The sequence below is a fragment of the Cebus imitator genome, unplaced genomic scaffold (genome assembly GCF_001604975.1).
Source record: "Cebus imitator isolate Cc_AM_T3 unplaced genomic scaffold, Cebus_imitator-1.0 Scaffold432, whole genome shotgun sequence".
Lineage (NCBI taxonomy): Eukaryota > Metazoa > Chordata > Mammalia > Primates > Cebidae > Cebus > Cebus imitator.
Genome location: NW_016107747.1, coordinates 380,244 through 400,717, shown reverse-complemented (window position 1 = coordinate 400,717; position 20,474 = coordinate 380,244).

Here is a 20,474-nt window from a genome sequence, read left to right as displayed (position 1 = left end):
TCCACTCATCAAGGGAGCAGAATTCTGCCCATTTCTTCCTGTGATTGAAAACACATTATTGAGCAATTTCAATTGACCAGGATGTTTTACCTTTTGGGGAAGGGTAGCAAAACCAGTTTTCATCAAGATCTGCAGCAAACGAAAGAACTCATTCTCATGGCCTCTGCCCTCCATCAACAGAAAACCTGCAGACTTAAATAGTTTATTTTGGTAAAGAGTTAGTTGTTTATGAAATGTGAAAAAGACAGATAACTTATAAGATTCTCCTCCCCAATCCTACACCCTGCTAATTCTGTTGTAGTGACAGAGCCAGTAGGATAAATAACCAGTACAAATGGGAAGAGATGAATATAAAAATGCTTTATCAACACACGATTTAAAAATAATAATTTTGATAAAATTTATCAGTTGTTCTTGATAAAATTGCTAAACAAAATTGGAATATAAGTAAATTTGTTAAACATAATAGAATGCTTATAAAAAACAAAAAGCAACTCCCTTAATAAATGGTGAAAAATTAGACATTTCCTTGTAGCTAGGAAAAACACATGAAGTCTTCTTCTACCACTTTATCAGCTAAGTTGTTTGTGAATATTTTCTCCAGGCTGTTTCTTGTATTTGTCTGTTCTCTAACAGTAAGAGCAGAACTTCTTAATTTTCATAAGGTCCAATTTATCAAATTCTTTTATGGATTGTATTTGTGTTATTATAAGAAATCTTTGCCTAACCCAAGATGACTCAAACTTTCTGCTGTTTTCTATTAGAAGTTTTACAGTTTTAAGTCTGTGATCTATTTTGAGATGTGGATCAAAGCCCACTCTTTTGCATATGGATATCTAAATATTCCACTGTCATTTTTTTAAAAGACCATACTTTCTCAAATAAATTGCCTTTGCATTAAAAATCAATTGACCATATCTATGTGGTTCTACTCCTGGACTCTGCTTTGTTGATTTGTTTGTCTTTATGCTGACACCACATTGTCTTGATTTCTGTAGCTTTGTAAGTCTTAAAGTCAGGTACTGTAAGTATTACAACTTTCTTCCTTTTCAAAGTTGTTTTGGCTATTCTAGAGCTTTTGCATTTGCATATGAATTTTAGAATCAGACTGTCAATTTCTATTTGTAAAACCCTATTGGGGTTTTTGATTGGAATTGTATTAAATCTATAGTTCAATTTGAGGAAAATTACATTTTTAAAAATATTGAGTCTTTCAATCCATGCATTTAAATCTTTAATTTCTCTTAGCAGTTTTCATGTATATCTTTTATCAGATTTATTCCCGAGTGGTTCATACTTTTTAAATTACTGTAAATGGTATTTTTAAATTGAATTTCCACTTGTTATTTTAGGTATAATCTGTTGATTGAGATATAATTTACATAAAATAGAATTCGCCATTTTTTTCTTTTTTGAGACAGGGTCTTTCTCTGTCACTCAGGATTGAGTGCAGTGACGTGATCTCAGCTCTCTGCAAACTCCACCTCCCAGATTCAAGCAATTCTACCATCTCAGCCTCCCAAGTAGCTGGGATTACTGGCATGCACCACCACACCAGGCTACTTTTTGTATTTTTCGTAGTGATGGGGTTTCAACATGTTAGCCAGTCTGATCTTGAACTCCTGGCCTCAAGTGATCCACCCGCCTTGGCCTCCCAAAGTTTTGGGATTAAAGACATGAGCCACCATGCTCAGCCAAATTCACCAAATTTTAAGTAATAATTTTATTAGTTTTTAAAGTGAATAGTTGTGTATTCATTACCAGTACAGGATATTTCTATTCTTTCCAAAAGATCCCTCATGCCCCTCTGCAGCCAGTCTCCCACCCTTGCCTCAGTTTTCTGGCAAACACTGATTTGCTTTCCATCACTTCAATTTTGTCTTTCCTGGACTATCATGTAAACAGAATAAGATAATCTAAGCCTTCTGAGTCCAGTTTATTTTACTGGATTTTTGGAAATTATCAACAATATTGTGTATATTTGTATTTCATTCTACTATATCTGAAAACTTTTCCATTACATGGATGTACCACAACTTATTTCCTCATTTACACAGTAATAGACATGTAAGTTGTTTACAGTTTGGATTACTAATGAATGAAGCAATTCAAAGCTGCTATGAACATTTGAGTACGTATCTTTATATGAACACATGCTTTCTTTCCTCTTGGGAAAATGGCTAGAGTGGATGCTGGGGCTGCTCCAGTTATTTTAACAGAGTGAAGTTCATTTAAAAATTATTAACTAGTTAATTGAAAGGCACAGAGTAAACACTAAGGGATCTAAGGTATTATGGTTACAACAACTTTCAGAAAGCAGCTATGAAAGCAAAGAAAAAAGGCTGGCATGGTTCTTAACATTTAAATTTGGAGGTGGAGCCTCACAGAGCTGAAACTCAGATCTCTGAGAAGAAGGTACTTGAGTGCACAGGTCTAAATTCAGGCGTGAGACTGGACTATGAGAGGGGAACAACTGGCAGCTGTTTGCTGATGTCTCTAAACAGGGGTGATGAGGCTGGTTTCATAGGTGTTGGCAAAACTGCGAACTGGTTGCATGGCCCCATCTAGGCACAAGAGGGGCTAAGTGATACAGTCTAGCTAAAAAGCAAGGTGTTTAGCAAGAAGGAGAAAGCAGATTTGTGCGGAGGGGGCAGTTGCAAATAATATTCTCTACTACATCAGGTTATATTTTAATTAAAAGTTCCGTGGTATATTGCACTTTTGCCAACTAATGTATTCTGTTCTATTTCCATGTTTGGAATGTATTATAAATGTCTTTGGAGCCAAAAATTACCAATTTTGGGCAATGACTCACAAGACCTTATTAGGAGTGTATATTCTTAGTTTTCAGGGTAGATACACAGAAAGATAAATTGATTTTATACAGCAGGGATAGGCCAACTTTTCTTAAAAGGACAGACAGTAAATATATATTAGGCATGCAGTCCATATAATCTCTGTTGTATCTACTCAATTCTGCCATGCAGCGTGAAAGCAGCCATAGACAATATAAATGAATGAGCAGGGCTGTGTTGCAATGAAACTTTATCATTTCAACAATAAAGCCAGATTGTAACAACAATGAGCCAGATTTGGCCTACAGGTCATTGATTACTGACCTTTATTATAGATGATATATATCAGGCTGATCTTATTAACTATGTTAATATCCCTATTAGTAATACCTTGTTGCATAAAAATTACACCAAAAGATGTGGCTTGAAACAATCTTAAATCTTTATCATCCTTTATGATTTCAATGGGTCAGGATTGTGAGGCTGGCTTAATGGTGGGGTTTAGGCTCAAAATCTTTCATGAGACTACAATCATCTACAGGTTGTACTTAAGCCGGTAGACCTCCTTCTACGGTGGCTCACTCACATGACTAGTAAGTTAGTGATAGTCCTCAGACTCTCTCCACAGGGACTTCTCCAAGGGATCAACTGAGTGTCCCTAGGATATCGTGGCTGGTATGCCCCAGAGTGAATGACCCAAGAGAACAAGTTGGAATCAGCAATATTTTATATGACCTAGCCTGAGAAGTCACACAGTTACCTTCCCATATGCTACTGATCATACAGAACAACCCTGATAAAACCTGAAAGAGGACTACACAAGAGCATGGATACCAGAAACCAAGGCTCTTTAGGGGCCATCTTGAAGACAAGCTACCATAATATATTTTTAGTTGTATTTTTCATCTGTATGATCTGCCATGGCCTAAGAAAGGCTAAATTGAAGCCTTTGACTATTGTTTTATATCTATCTATCAGCACTCATATTTTCTAATATCCTTTGCCATAAGTGTTTTAATGCTCTAATTTGGTAAATAAAAATCAAGACAGGCATTACAATTGAATATGGTAGATTGAACAGACATTACTGCCACTCCCTCCAGAACTTACTAAAATTCCAGCAAATGGAATTTGTTTGTTTTAGAATCACTTGTGTTTCTTTTTTTCTCAAGGTTTTTTAAAAAATTTAATAGAAAAACATTTATATATTCAAGGTGTACAATGTGATGATTGATATAGGTAAACATTGTGTAATGATTACCACAATCAAATTAGTGGACACATCCGTCATCACCCATGCTGCACATTGGATTCCCTGAACTTCATATTATAACTTCAAGTCTGTAACTTTTGACCAACATTTCCCCATTTTTCCCATTCCCCAGCCACTGTTTACCACTGTACTACTCTTGATTCTATGACCTTGACTTTTTTAGATTCCATGTATAAATGAGATCATACAGTATTTGCCTTTATGTGTCTGGTTTATTTCACTTAGCATAATGTCCCCCAGGTTCATCAACGTTGTTAAAATGGCATGGCATTTCCTTCTATTTATGGTCAATGATATTTCAGTGTGTGTTTGTGTGTGTGTGTGTTTGTGCCACATTTCCTTTATGCATTCATCCATCAATGGGCACATGTTGTTTCTGTATCTTGGCTATAGTGCATAATGCTATAATAAACATGGAGGAACAGATACCTATTTAAAATACTGATTTCATTTCCTTTGGATATTCACTCAGAAGTGGAATTGCTGGATCATATGGCAGTTCTATTTTTAATTTTTCCAGGAAACTCCATACTGTTTTTCATAATGACTGTACCAATTTTACATGTCTACCAACAGTGTACAGGGTTCCTTTTCTCCACACCCTCACCAACACTTGTTATCTCTTGCCTTTTGAGACTAGCCGTCCTAACAGGTGTGAGGTAATATCTCATAGTGGTTTTGACTTGCATTTCTCCAATGATTAGTGATGGTGAGCACCTTTTCATATACCTGTTGGCCCAGTATATGTCTTCTTTTGTAAAAGATCTATTCAGGTCTCTTGGTCATTTTTAAATTAGGTTATTGTCTTTTTGCTACTGAGTTGTCTGAATTCCTTACATACTTTGGATATTAATAGCTAATCAGATATATGGTTTGCAAATATTTCCTCCCAGTTCATAGGTTGCCTTTTCATTTTGTTAATTGTCTCTTTTGCTGTGCAGAAGCTTTTTAGCTTGATGCAGTCCCATTTGTTGGCTTGTTTGCTTTTGTCATGTGCTTTTAGCATCATATCCAAAAAATCATTGCCAAGACTAGTATCAAGGAGCTTTTTCTTTATGTTTCCTTCTTATACATAGTGTCGACCATTTCCCTTAGGAATTGTTTTCTTCTTGGGGTTTTATGGTTTCAGGTCTTACACTTAAGTCTTTAATCCACTTTGAGTTAATTTTTGTATATGGTTTAAGACAACAGTCCAATTTCATTCTTTTAAATGTGAATATCCAGTGTTCCCAATATCATTTATTGAGGAGACTTTCATCCCTCTAGTATCTATTCTTGGTTCTCTTTTAAAATATTAGCTGACCATATATGCAGAGGTTTATATCTGACTTCTATATTTTATTCCATTCACCTATGTATTTGTTTTTATGCCAGTACCATACAGTTTTGATTATTGTAGCTTTATGGCACAGTTTCAAATCAGGGAGTATGGTGTCTCTGGCTTTGTTCTTATTCTTCAAGATTGCTTTGACTCTTAAGGGTATTTTTGGTTTCGTACAAATTTCAGAATTTTAAAAAAAATTTCTGTGACAAATGCCATTGAAATTTTGATAAGGATTGCACTGAATTTGTAGATTGCTTTGGAGAGTATGGACATTTTAACAAAATTAAAGGGACAAAGTCAGAAGCAGGCTAATTTATGCTACAAAACACTCCTAAAAGACTCAGAATTTAAGGGTTCCAGGAACCTCCAGAAGATGTTCATATGTATGCCTGAAAATAGGAGAAATGGTTGATATTATGTATAAGAAGTAACTAGATGCCACCAGCACCTTTCATTGCCTTGTGCAGCCACATCATTCTTCTCTACTCCTCCCCTCTTCTGCCTCATCAAGGCAGAGACCAGTACATGGAGAAAATTCACCAGAAAAACTCCAAATGGGACGACAGGAACAGATGAGGGGTAGATACTCACAAGAGAAGATTAAGTGAAACTTTGCATATTGAACAACAATACTTTTATCTACCTCCATGTTGTAGTTCCATGAAAACATTAGCAGTGTGCTATGCTTCTCCAGGACCAGCGACTGGAGCATTTTATGCTTTGAAAATACACCAGGCCAAGATTAAAACAAACAGAGCAGAAAAGATAACTATGGGGTACTGGGCTCAATACCTGGGTGATGAAATAAAATGTACAACAAACCCCCATGACACAGGTTTACCTGTGTAATGAACCTTCATATGTACCCCCAAACCTAAAATAAAAGTTAAAATAATAAGAATAAACAAAAACCCCCAAAACTTTAGAATATGACTATTGGGAGGTTTCTTAAGCAAACATCTCAGCTAAATCAACCTATAATACAGCCTAGCTGAAGACTACACCTTCACACACACTCTCTCTGTCATTCACATACAAGGTGTCCAATCAGTTTTTTAGTGACTTACTCTTAAATTCAACCCAAGACTGCCAATCACAGGACATTTGGCAGGGGGAAAGCCTAAACAATAGAGCAAAACAATAAACAGGAAAAAAAATAAATAAGGAAGAAATAGAAACAATGCAAGAAGCAATGCAAGAAGACAACTGGAGGAAGACATGGGGCTATAACTGATATCCTCAGAGAGAAAAAAGAAGCTATTAAATCCTTTACACAAGAAGAGGAAATTATTCAAAAGTAGTTTTACAACAAAAAGGGGCCCTAGAAGTTACAAATACGATAGCAACAATAAAAATAATAATAATTGGAATTAGATAAAGGAAATCCCAGAAAGTAGAGTAACAATAAAAACAAACAAACAAACTGCAAAGGAGATGGGGAAAAATTTTGAAGAAAAAAGAAAAATTAAAGAATCAATGTAAGGCAATTCAATATCCAAGTAGTAGGAATTTCAGAAAGAGAGAACATAGAAAGTAGAAGGAAGAAATTATTTTACAAGTAATTAAGAACAATGCTCTGAACTGATGGATGTGACCATCCAGATCAAGAAGACCTCTGTGAATCCAGTATAACAAATAAAAAATCACCCACAAAGAAACATATCAATGTGAAATTTCTGAACCCAAGTGATGAATTGTAGATCCTAAAGTCTTCGAGAAAGTAAAAGCAGGTCAAATACAATGGACCAGGGATTATAGTAATACCATTCTTTCCAACCATATTTTAGTGTAAAACAAAAACAAGGAAAAATGCTTTCACAATGCCAAAGGGGATGTGTATTTAACCTAAAATCGTAAACTTAAACTAGGAATTGATCACAAGTAGAAAGTAAACATGTTTTGGGGCATTTATTGTTTCAAGCAAGGAAAGAATTTGTTTGTTTGTTTGTTTTAAGAAAGGCTTGATCAACTAGGTAACTACTGTTGGAGGTCAAGTGAAAAGGGGATTTATTGACCCTCGGATTCAGCAATGTAGAGGTCACTGGTGCCCACAGCCGGAGCGGTTTTGGTGGAGTAGTAAGATGAAAGCCTGGCTAGAGGGATGAAATAGGAGGAGAATGAGAACACTCTCAGGAGAGTTTTATAAAAGTAAGCAGAGAAACGGGCAGCTCCATGAGAATGTATCATCGGATGAGTGCTTTATTTTTTAATGTGTGTGCTTAATTTTTAAGATGAGAAAAAATTATAGAATGGTAGGATGCTGATAGGAAAGACTTAGAAGAAAGAAACATTGAGGACATGTGAGAGAGAGAGAGAGAGAGAGAGAGGGAGAGGGAGAGAGAGAGGGAGAGGGAGAGAGAGAGGGAGAGGGAGGGAGAGGGAGAGAGAGAGAGAAAGAGAGAGAGAGAGAGAGAGAGAGGGAGAGGGAGAGAGAGAGAGGGAGAGGGGGAGAGAGAGAGAGAGAGAAAGAGAGAGAGAGTTGAAGTAGTCTCCTGGGGATGGCAGAGGGGAGGAGAGCTGAAGCACGGGTACGATGAACAGCCTTAGAAAAGAGCATTGGCAGTCCACCCACAGTGAGGGAAGAAAGCACAGAGGATACAGGCACAGATTCTGTACAGCTGGTAGGCAGGGATGGAAATATGGTTGCTTTTTTTTTTCCTCATTGAAACAGCAAGTGAACTCATCAGCTGAGAATAAGGGTGGTCTGGAAGTATTGGAGGTTTAAGAAAAAAAGAAGGTTCTATTTGGTTATTTTATTTATTCTGAGACAGGGTTTCACTTTGTCACTCAGGCTGGAGTGAAGTGTCCTGATCTCAGCTCACTGAAACCTCCACCTCCTGGGCTCAAGCAATCCTCCCACTTCAGCCACCCAAATAGCTGGAACTACAGGCACACACAACCATGCCAGGGTAACTTTTTTTTTTTTTTTTACTTCTTGTAGGGATGAAGTTTTGCTAAGTTGACCAGATTGGTCTTGAACTCTTGGGCTCCAGTGATCCTCCTGGCTCGGCCTCCCTAATTGCTGGGATTACAAGTGAGCCACTGTGCCCAGCCAGAAAGGTTTTAAATCATCCTCTAGGTCATTATTTTCAAACCTTAATGTGTATAGGAAATGTCTGGGGATTTTGTTAAAAAGCAGACTGTGATTAAGTGGATCTGGGTTGGGGATAGAGATCCTGCATTTCTAGTAATCTCTGAAATATTGATGTTGTGGAACTATGAACTACACGTTGAGTGGCAAGAGGAAAGAAAAATATAATTTCAATTTGCTGGGCAGCACCACTGGTCAGCATAGTTGTTCATTTTCCCCCAGCCACATTCACAGCACGAGGCAGGTGGCAAGGATGTGGAGAGGTGTATTTTACCAAGGTCAAGTTTTCCCAGAACAGTATGGAGACAGAAAAGAGGGACAAGGAAGTTGAAGGTACATATGAGAAAACAATTATGATGGTTTCTAGAATCCAAGAAGTAGGGGCATGATGGGAGAGGAGGAAGACTGTGAAAAGGTGACAGGATCGATGGATCATAGATCTCAGTGTGGTCACCAAAACAATTGACTCTGGATACCAGTAGGAGTGAGTGAAACAGTAGGAGACCCAAAGGCTTGGATTCAAGACACTGGAGTATGCAGTATAGGTAATGAAATGAGCCATTGTGGGTCCTGGGAGTGTTTAACTGAAGTAGGTAGGATCTTTGTTAAAAACCCAGCTGAGAACCCAGGATATTGGAAGGGTGATCCATGTGGATACCGAAATCCTCAAGAACGAGGGCAGGGGTGGTGATGGAGAGAGTGACTGTGAGCCACGAGCTAAAATCTTCATGAAGTGACTGAGGAATCTGAAGATGTCTGAGGCTCAGAGTGGGGATAGTATAGCAGAATTGCAATGGCATAAGATTAAAAGTTAGGCCAATAGGGAGTAGTGAGAAACATCCCAGAAGCAACAACAATGATCCTTGCCTCTCTACACGGTGGTATGAGTGATATGAGAGAGGAGATGGCTCTCACCTGAGAGGCCTTATGGGTGCATGGTTCCTTAGGAGTCCAGTGAGAACACGCAGATAAAGAGAATACACGGAAGAGGCTGAGAGCACAGAGGACTTAGCTGGAGACTGACAGAGCTTCAGGAGATGCAGTGACAGGATTGGGGCTTTGGGAGCAGGTGGAAGGAGGAGTGGAAGAATTAGGGAAGGTTCAGAGCCTCCTGAGGATGGGAGTCCAGGTGATGTTGGAAGACGTGGAGGTGTTGGGCTTTCTGTGGTGGCTGATATGAAAAAAGATAGAAGGTGTGATAGGATGGGCTGCAAGACTCCCAAGCAGACAGGGCGGTGAGTCCTTGAGTGCTGGGGATGAGGGTTTAGGAGCTCTGTGGCCATCTCTTCACACCTCCCAATGTCAGTACTAAAGCCAGGGAAGGGCTCCAGAATTCTTGGGCACTTCTAGTATCTCCCACCCTATAAGAGCTTGAGAGTTTTATTGAGTTTAAAGTGAGATGGGTGCCATGAAGTCATTTTACAAATGCAGAACATTATAATTATAGGTAAAATAACTAAGCTTATTTACTTTTCCCTGGTGTTAATGAATGAATAGATTTGCCTTCCTAACAAGATGCAGTTACATTCTGAAACTTGGAATCTGCTGTCATAGTCCTATTAAAACTAACAGGTGGATTAGATCTGTGAATGACCCTAGAGATGATTTAGCGCAGCTCCTTCATTTCAGGAAAGGTGAGTTCCTTTTGAGAGGCCAAGGAAGAAATGTTTGCACTACAAACGCCTGCCACTTACCCTTCACATCCAACAAAATCACCAGTCCCATTTTCTCTGTTCCTTCCGTGTTCTTCCATCTTCTAATGACAAGTGTGTATCATAATTATCCCCCTTCATAAAATGAGGAAAATCATATCAGTCTACAAACACAGGGCTGAAAGAAGTACTGCATTTATTTCTATTCTTTAAATCAGTTCAAATCTTGCTTTTAGCACCTATCTCTTGGGTTGGGAGGCAATTCACTATTCATTACTGTGGGCACCTTCTTTTCTATACGACAGCAGAAGCCATGAGGTTTCCATGATGCCTGGAGAACAGGGAAGGCCTGTCACCTCCATGCCCTCATGGTTGCCCCTCATATTCTCATGTCCAAAACCCAGTGGTCACCCATGGTCTGGAAGCTCCCCGTTTCAGAAAGAGTATGTGCAGTTGTAAATCTTTGTCTAGGGAGCAAACCTGAGCATAAGGTCCCATCTTTCTGAGAATTAAGCAAAATAAAAAATAAAACTCCCATATTTCTAAGAAAAAATTGGTAACTCTATAGCCACGCTAACAGGTAAATATCAGAACTGCTACTCTGTTCAGAAAAAACATACTTTCCTCTGAAAGCCAGCCAATCAGTGACAGCCTCCCACTTTGGAAATCAAACAGTAAGTGGTGAACTCACTCCAGTGAAACTGCTTCTAAGGCGGAGGTCAGTCCACTCCTGCCCCTAGAAAGAACACAACCCAAAGATGCGTACCAATAACCCACTGTCAGATCTGCAGGTTACATGTTTCAGTGAGGCCTTGTCTGTGCAGCCGAGCTCTCCCTCACGAAACCAGCAGTAAATTCAGCTTCTAGGCCTCAGATACTGAAGGGTAGTCTCTACATTCATCTCTTCTTAGATGCACCTTGTGGGGCAGTGCTGCTTTCTCCTACCTCATGGCCTCAGGCTGCCTTTTTCCCAGTCTGGAAAAGCCTCCCCTTTCTCCTACTACTGCCTGTTAGCAGTTCTCAAGTCACATGCCAGAAACAGGAAAGGACTGCGTCAATCTGAGTAAAGTTCACCCCATCTATAGACATTTAAACTAAAGCATTTAAAGCTATCTGGCACCCCAAATACATTTCTTGCCAGAGTTCTATATCCACTCTTCTCTTCCCTAATTGTTCCTCAAAGGCACTTGGAATAATCTTTTCACTTGTAATGATCTCTTCAATGAATTTAGGTTCCAACAAATATGTGAAGATCCTTTTATCTCAAGTAGCTTCAGGTTTCAGCCTTGCCAAAAATTAAAATTCAAATTTTAAAATGAATTAAAATCACAGGAATTATCTAGGTCCTGGCTACCTGCTTGAAATGGCAGAAGGAACAAATACAAAACAATAAACACAATTAATATTTTAACTGATCACACAGCAATTAAACCTTATTCCTTTCAACCTCATGAATTCAGGGTAGCAATAATTTAGACACATATTAAACATGAGTAAATATTGCAAGAGAAAACCACATTCTTTAGCAAATACTATTTGTATTCAATTTATTTCCTGATTACAAATGACTCATCCATTAAGGTTGGTTCAAGTGATCTATATGGCAGTATGTAGTTAGCTCAGACGATGTTGCATGTGAAGGTGTTATCTCAATTTTATTTTAGAGGTCACCAACAATGGCTCATTTTTGTAGTATATATATTACTCACAACTAATAAGCTTCAATCCTTTTGTCTACCTAGTGAAGCTTAATCTCACACAGCTAGCTATATGAAAATCAAATATAAATACAGTAAATTTCATGAATACTGTAAAAATCAGGTAAAAGTTTAAGTATTATATATTTATAAATATAAAATTATCATATTATATATTATAAACATATATAAATGTACTGGGAAACTATCATATTTACAGCCCTACGCAATACCTTGAGGATAGAAAGAGATGAGTGAAAACGCCAATCCTTGAGGAATGTACAGTCTAGTTTGGGAAAGAAGGTCAGTCCAGGTCTGCAACTTACAGTTGGGCGATCTGCTCTGGAGACCATACAGTCAGTACCCAATAAGACTAACTCTTGTTCCTGCATTTTTGCGCCCACATTCAGAATCTCTTTGTCTCTTCTTGCCTTCAGTCCACTTCCTGGCTGGTTTCTGACTCTGCCTCATCATAGTATTTCTCTCTGGCTAAGCACTTAACCCTTGAGCCTGAAACTGAAACCGATCCTCAAAGACTCTGAGGATGACCTCCACTTCCTCCTCCCCCAGACCTACTGTGTGAATTTCCCACTGCTCTGAATAGCAATTCTAACTGAGAGGATCATCTTTCTGCTAAGAATGCTGTGTGTTCCGTGGAGGGAAATCAAGTACATAACATACTTACAAATATGCATAAACCAGGCCAGGCTCAGTGGCTCACACCCGTAATCCCAGCGTTTGGAGAGGCCAAGGTGGAAGATTGCTTGAGACCAGGAGCTTGAGATTATAATGAGCTATGATTGCACCACTTCACTCCAGCCTGGGAGTGAGAGAAGACACTGTTTCTGGGGAGAAAAAAAAAAAAAAAAGTAAACCATAATATAATGAACTGAGACCTCCATGAATTTCTTAAAGATTATAAGTGCAATAGAAGTTACAAAAGGGAGTGGCCCCTGACAGTCAGAGAAAGCTTTCCAGAAGAAGTAGGACTTGAGCTGTTACTTGCTGGAAAATAGGCACTTGGAATAATTTCCAACCCTTATTTGTTGGAAGGGTCAAGGCTAGAAAAGCAGAAGGATGGGGTGAGGCAATTCTACCCTCATTCCCAGGACCACCATTACCACTACTGCTGTCACCACCACTGCTGCAATGAACACATACCCCCATACCCAGGAACATCCACATACTCAAATTCTGGATTTATCTTTCCCCTTTTAATTCTTTCTTTGAAATAGAACCAAAGCCATTTTTAAACATTTTGTGATGTTTTGTTTTCTTTTAAGGAACTTAAATGATGAGAACTACTTAGCCTGATCCCTGTTGTCATCTTTCACTACCCAAATATTTTGAAAACCCATTAAATACAGCAGCTTCTGCATAAACGTATTCCAAATCTAAAATTTTTCAGTTTCTAAGGAAAATATTGGCCATTATATAATGTCAGGATAATTTTTCTAGCAGCTTCTCACCATGGGATTGTTCTGGTCATTTCTATGGCACAGAACATGCAATCTCTCTTTTTCTTTTTTAACTTTTATTTTAGGTTCAGGGGTTCATGTGCAGGTTTGTTATGTAGGTGAATTGCATGTCACGGGAGTTTGGTGTAGATTATTTAATCATCCAGGTGATAAGCATAGTACCTAATAAGTGGTTTTTCAATCCTCACCCTCCTCCCACTTTCTACCTTCCAGTAGGCTTTGGTGTCTGTTGTTCCCTTCTTTGCATCCATGTATGATCAATGTTTAGCTCCCACTTATAAATGAGAACATGAGGTATTTGGTTTTCTGTTCCTGTGTTAGCTTGCTTTCGATAATAGCCTCCAGCTGCATCCATGTTGCTGCAAAGGACAAGATCTTATTTTTATGGCTGCATAGTATTCCATGGTATATATGTACACATTTTCTTTATCCAGTTTACTGTTGATGGGCAACTAGGTTGATTCCATGTCTTTGCTATTGTGAATAGTACTGTGATGAACATACACATCCATGTGTTTTTAAAATAAAATTATTTCTATTCCTTTGAGCGCATACCTAAAAATGGGATTGCTGGGTCAAATATGATTCTGTTTTAAATTCTTTGAGAAATCGCCAAACTGCTTTCCACAATGGATGAACTAATTTACACTCCCACCAGAAGTATTTAAGTGTTCCTTTTCCTCTGCAATCTTGCCAGCATCTGTAATCTTTTGACTTTTTAATGATAGCCATTCTGACTGGTGTGAAATGGTATTTCATTATGATTTTAATTTGCATTTCTCTAATGATCAGTGAAGTTGATTTTTTTCATATGTTTGTTGGCCACATGTATGTCTTCTTTTGAGGAATACCTGTTCATGTCCTTTGCTCACTTTTTAATGGAGTTATTTGTTTTTTCCTTATTAATTTAAGTTTCTTGTAGATTCTTGATATTTGACCTTTGTCAGATGCATAGTTTGCAGATATTTTCTCCCATTCTGTAGGCTCTCTTTACTGTGTTGATGGGTGTGTTTTTGGTTTGTTTGCTGTGCAGAAGCTCTTTAATGAGCTTATCAATTTTTGTTTTAGTCACAATTGCTTTTGGCGTTTTTGTCATGAAATCTTTGCTAGGGACTAAGGACATACAATTTTTATATTGATTGCTTTATTTGTTGATTCAACAAATATTTCTTAAGTCTCTACTATATGCCAGGCACAGGGCATGCAAGGGTAAGCAAAAACAGACACAGTCTCTGCTTCTTGAAGTATTCAGTGTAGGGAAAGAAATGGACATTATATTAATTATCTATTATTATCTTTTGCTGTATAACAAATTAATCCCAAAACCTGGTAGCTTAAAACAAGTTATCATTTATTATCTCACAAAGTCTGTGAGTCAGGAATTTAGGAGTAGTTTCACTGGGTGGTTCTGGCTCAAAGATTTTCAGAGGAAAGATGTGTCTCTAAAATGGCTCACTCACATGCGTGCTGGCAAGAGGCTTCAGTTATTCACCATATGAACTCTTCATACAGCTGCTTAGGTGCCTCTTGGCATGACAGCTGGCTTTCTCCAGAATAAGTGACCCAAGAGAGCAAGGCAGAAGTGAGATATCTTTTATGATCTTACTGCAGAAGTCACACATTGTCTTTTCCACAATATCCTAGGTTCCATATGTCAGCCTTATTGCATATGTTTGCATATGGGAGAGAGCTACACTGAGCATAAATATCAGGAGGTGAGACTCTTGGGCTGGGTGGGGCAGTTATCTTGGAGGCTACCAGACATTTAAAAAATGATACACATATAAATGTAAAACTATAACTATATTCAACAAGTCTTCACAGACTCTGTGAAGATATATTTTAGTCTTTATTCTAAAAACATTGAGCATTCATTAAAATATTCTAATTAGGCATTATTCTCAGCAAACTGACACAAGAACAGAAAACCAAACACCACATGTTCTCACTCATAAGTGGATGTTGAACAATGAGAACACACTGACACAGGGACGGAAATATCACACACCAGGGCCTGGGGGGTGGGAACTAGGGGAGGAATAGCAGGGGGCGGGGGGATTGGGGAGGGATAGCATTAGGAGAAATACCTAATGTAGATGAAGGCACGATGGATGCAGCTAACCACCACCAATGCATGTGTATACCCATGTAACAATCCTGAATGGTATGCACATGTACACCAGAACTTAAAGTATAATAAAAATTTTTTAAAAGTCAAACAAAATTCTAATTAGGGGTAAAAAGCTTATCTTTTAAAAGATCACTCTAGGAAGTTCTTTCTTGGGCAGAATGAAAGACTAGGTATTTTGAAAATCTCCTCCCACACTGTCATGAAACAATCAGCTGCTAGGTAAATAATAAATATACAAATATATACTAATATATTTATAAATTATATATATAATAAATATATAAATATAATTTTATAATTTATAAATTTGTACGTGTGTGTATATATATATAAATTACTGTATTAGTTAATTTTTACACTACTATAAAGAACTTCATGAGAGTGAGCAGTTTATAAAGAAAAGACATTTAATTGACTCACAGTTCTGCATAGCTAGGGAGGCCTCCAGAAACTTACAATCATGACAGAAGGGGAAGCAGGCATATCTTATATGGTGGCAGGTGAGATTGAGAGAGAGTGGGAGGAACTGTCAAACATATAATAAAACCATAAGATCTCGTGAGAACTCACTATCATGAGAACAGCATGGGGGAAACCACTCCCATGATCCAATCACCTCCCACCAGGTCCCTTCCTCAATATGTGGAGATTATGGGGATTACAATTCAAGATGAGATTTGGGTGCAGAGACAGAATCAAACCATGTCAATTGTATTGCTGGGCACACAAAGAAGTATAAAATATCCCTAAGGACTAGCAAAAATGAATAAGCAAAAATTACAGAGATAAACAAAGATGGACAGAACTGAGTGCTTCTGAAAGCAAAAATTTATTTTAGGAATCCAGAGTTTGAGGGATTAATGGTTGACTGATTCAGGGAATGGGAGGGTAGCTTTAGACTACTCAGTAGTCACTTAAAGAGGTTGTTGAGGAAAATACCCATCTGCTTGCAAAGAGAGCCAATGTGGGAAGTCACCTGTTTCTGCTCCTTTTCTGGATTATATCTATATATAAAACAACAGACTTCCTGAGAAATGATATTATAAGCTTACAGATACAAATCGGAGCTTCAAATTTATACTACCTCCGCCTAGGTAATCCCCAGAGCCACAAGTTAAATTAAAGTGGCTCCAATCAGATACGCTGCAGAAGCAAATGCAAATTCTTTTTAGAGATAAACATTCTCAGTCCAGAACTATCAAGTAGTCACAGACTCAAGTCATTTAAATGTGAATTCATGAACAAAATATACCAAATAAATGAGTTAAAAGGTGCCATGAGGAGTGGTCAGGATAAATATTTAAAAAAAAAAAAAAAAACTTTGGATATTAGGATTACCAGTTACAGAATATGAAACAATTGTTTAAAATATTTAAAGGAATTATAGTTGATTAGGGAGATTTTTAAAAGAACCAAATAGAACTTCTGGAAAGAAAAATGATAATCAAGGGGAATTAAAAAGCGGTTTGGACACAATAGAACAAACAGTGAATTGGAAAAGAGAAATCAAGGAATTACCCAGAATGTAGTGCAGAGAACTACGGAGTGGTGAAATATTTTTTTTAAATGTTCAGATAAATGGAGTATAAAATGGGAAAACATCTAGTATATATTTTCAAAGGATGAAGTTGAAGAAGAGAAGGGATAATGGTTGAGAATTTTCCAGAAATGCTGAAAGATATACATCCATAGATATGAGAATCACAACATAAACCAAGCAGGAATAAAAAAAGCAAATTCACACCTGGACATACTATAATGTAGCTGCAGGGTACCAAAGACAAAGAAACTCTAAAAGGCAGTCAGAAAGAAACAGCCACTAAACAGAACAATAATTTGACTAACAACCATCAACCAAAAAATGGAATCCAAGCTTTCTCATCAACCAAAAAGTGGAATCCAAGGATAATAAAATATTTTCAAAATCCTGAGAAAAATCTATCAACCTAGAATTCTCTATGCGACAAAATTATCACTCAAGACAAAGGGTGACATAAAGACTTTTATCACCTAACAAAAAGTAAAAGCATTTACCACCAGCAGACCAGAGGAACTTCTGAAGGATGTACTTTGAGAAAACATGAATTGTTTTGAGATGCAAGAAAAACTTGTACATAGACATGTTATAGTTAGTGTTTGTGGGTTCAGCAATATATTCGTAGTTGTTCCTTAAGCAAAAAGAGAGAATTTTAAAATGTAGATCATGGTGGATTAATGATGACAGCATATCATGAGTCCAAATTATGATTAATCCATTTATGTGCACATGAGATTTAAAGGTGGGATGGAAAGGTCAGCAAAAAGAATGGAAAATACATAGGCAAATCTAAACAAATACAGACTGCATACAGCGATAATAATGTCTTAACTTATAAATTTAAAAAATAGTATGATAGATCCCAAATTGGACACAATAGAAAATGCTAGCATATAAACCAGGGAGAATGGGATTAGAGTGATATGTATTGTTTCCGAAGAGAATAGAAATAATTAGTTGTAGACTTTACATTAAGTATACATATTATGTTTTTAAGAGTAACAACTAAAAAAATAGAGTGCATAATTTCCAAACAAGTAGATGGAATAAATGAAATTTTTAAAAATACATTATTATATCACAGAAACAGTAAAATGCTGTTTTATAACATATATAGGATAAAATTATGTTATAACATATATAGTTTAACATTTATTATGTTATATATAGGATAAAATTATTATCCTATATATATTATTTTATAACATATATAGGATAATATTATTATTAAATAAACATAACATTTATTATGTTAACAGTATGATCTCTGAAGCCATGCAATAAAGTGGTTAAGAGAATAGGAACTGGAATCAGACAGCCTAGGTTCAAATCTTACCCCCAGTACTCATTAGCTATGTGATATTGGGCACACCTGTGTTTTCTGTTTCTCCGTTTTCTCATCTATAAACTAGAGATTAATAACAGTATATGTCTTATAGGGTTGTTTCACAGTCAGTTAAATGTAAATTCTTAGAACAGAAACTGGTATAGAGTAAGTGCTCACAATATTGCCAAGATTTTTGTTAAAAATGGAAAAAGGCAAAACAATTTTTATTTGTTTGTTTATATATGATAATATCTCTAGAAGATTCACAACTAATGAGTGGCTGTGAGTAGGGGGAGAGAGACTTAACATTGAAAATCCTTTATTCCTTTGGATCCATGTAAATTTACCTATATAAAAATTAAGTTAGAAATATACTAAATGTATTCTAATTTTTAAAGAGTTCACTTGTATATTAAAGTAGGATCCGTGCTGTAACAAGGGGACCCAAACTCAATAGAAATTTACAACTGGCTCAGGCATTTCCAGGTACTAGAGTTCCCTCTTGCTTTTCCTTGACCCTACTTAAACTTTTTAAAATCTTTATTTTTATCTTATTTTAATAGTTTATGAAGAACAGGTGTTTTTTGGTTAAATGGTTACGTTTTTTAGTAGTGATTTCTAAGATTTTGGTGTACCTGTCACTTAAGCAGTGTACACTGTACCCAATATATAGTCTTTTATTCCTCATCCTCCTCCCACTCTTCTCCCCGAGTCCCAAAAATCCATCATGGCATTCTTATGGCTTTGCATCTTCATAGCTTAGCTCCCACTTGTAAGTGAGAACATATGATATTGGGTTTTCCATTCCTGAGTTACTTCACTTAGAATAATGGTCTCCAACTCCATTCAAGTTGCTGCAAAGGCCATTATTTGATTCTGCTTTACGGCTGAATCCATGGTGTATATCTACCACATTTTCTTTATCTACTCTTTGGTGGATGAACATTTAAGCTGGTTCCATATTTTTGCAATTGTGAATTGTGTTGCTATAAACAGGCACGTACGTGTGTCTTTTTCATATAATGACTCTTTTTCCTTTAGGTAGAAACCCAGTAGTGGGATTACTAGATGGAATCATAGTTCTACTTTTAGTTCTTTATGGAATCTCTATACTGTTTTCCATAGTGGTTGTACTAGGTTACATTCCCACCAACCGTATAAAAGATTTCCCTATTCACCACATCCATATCAATGTCTATTATTTTTTGATTTTTAAATTATGGCCATTCTTCCAAGAGTAAGGTGGTATCTCATTGTAGTTTCAATATGCATGTCTCTGATACTTAGTGATGTTAAACATTTTTACATGTTTTTTGGCTGTCTGTATATCTTCTTTTGAGTATTGTCTATTCAGGTCCTTTGCCCACTTTTTGATGGGATTGTTCAGTTTTTTCCTTGCTGATTTGTTTGAGTCCCTTGTAGAGACTTTTATGAAATTATCTTTAAATTATCCAATTTGAATGTGCCATCAAAGACTAAGCAAAGTAAAAACCATCAACTTGGGAGTGATTGGTGTGCCCATTAATATGTGACCTTTTACCATATCTTTCACACAAGTCCCGCCCTGATCATCCATCCTCTGGTGTCTCTGGTGGTCAAAAGGACACACAGCAGGTTTTTTGGCTTAGCTATGATTGGTAGCTTTTTCCAGCCCATTTGCCCCTAAAAACATAACATTGAGCCGTGACTCTGAAATTTTTAAAATTAAAATTGAAGGAGATTAAATTTTTTTTAAATGTTGGATACTCTTCCTTGGTAATGAAAACAGAAATAAGACTTTTTATCATGAGTTCACACATGACATATGTTTTGTCTGTATAATACATTTTATACAGTTATAGGTACAATACCAAAGGCTAAAATAAATACATGCATGGTTCTTTGAAAAACTAAAGACAGTTGGCATCTTGAAAAAGGTAGGAAACAGTCTCAAGTTAAGTTAGGGAAGACATATCTCTGCAGTAACTAAGCTCATGGTGCATGTTTATCTATGATTAAATATTTTAGTGAGGAAAATTAGAAATGCCAGTAGTATATCGGTAAGTATGAGTTGCCAGAATAATTCTGAGTATAGCTAAACCTTAGTAAATCAGTAAAAAACTATTCATCCCAATGTAACTGAACGAAATTAGTGATTTACTATGGAAAAGTATTAGGGAGAAAATAGCA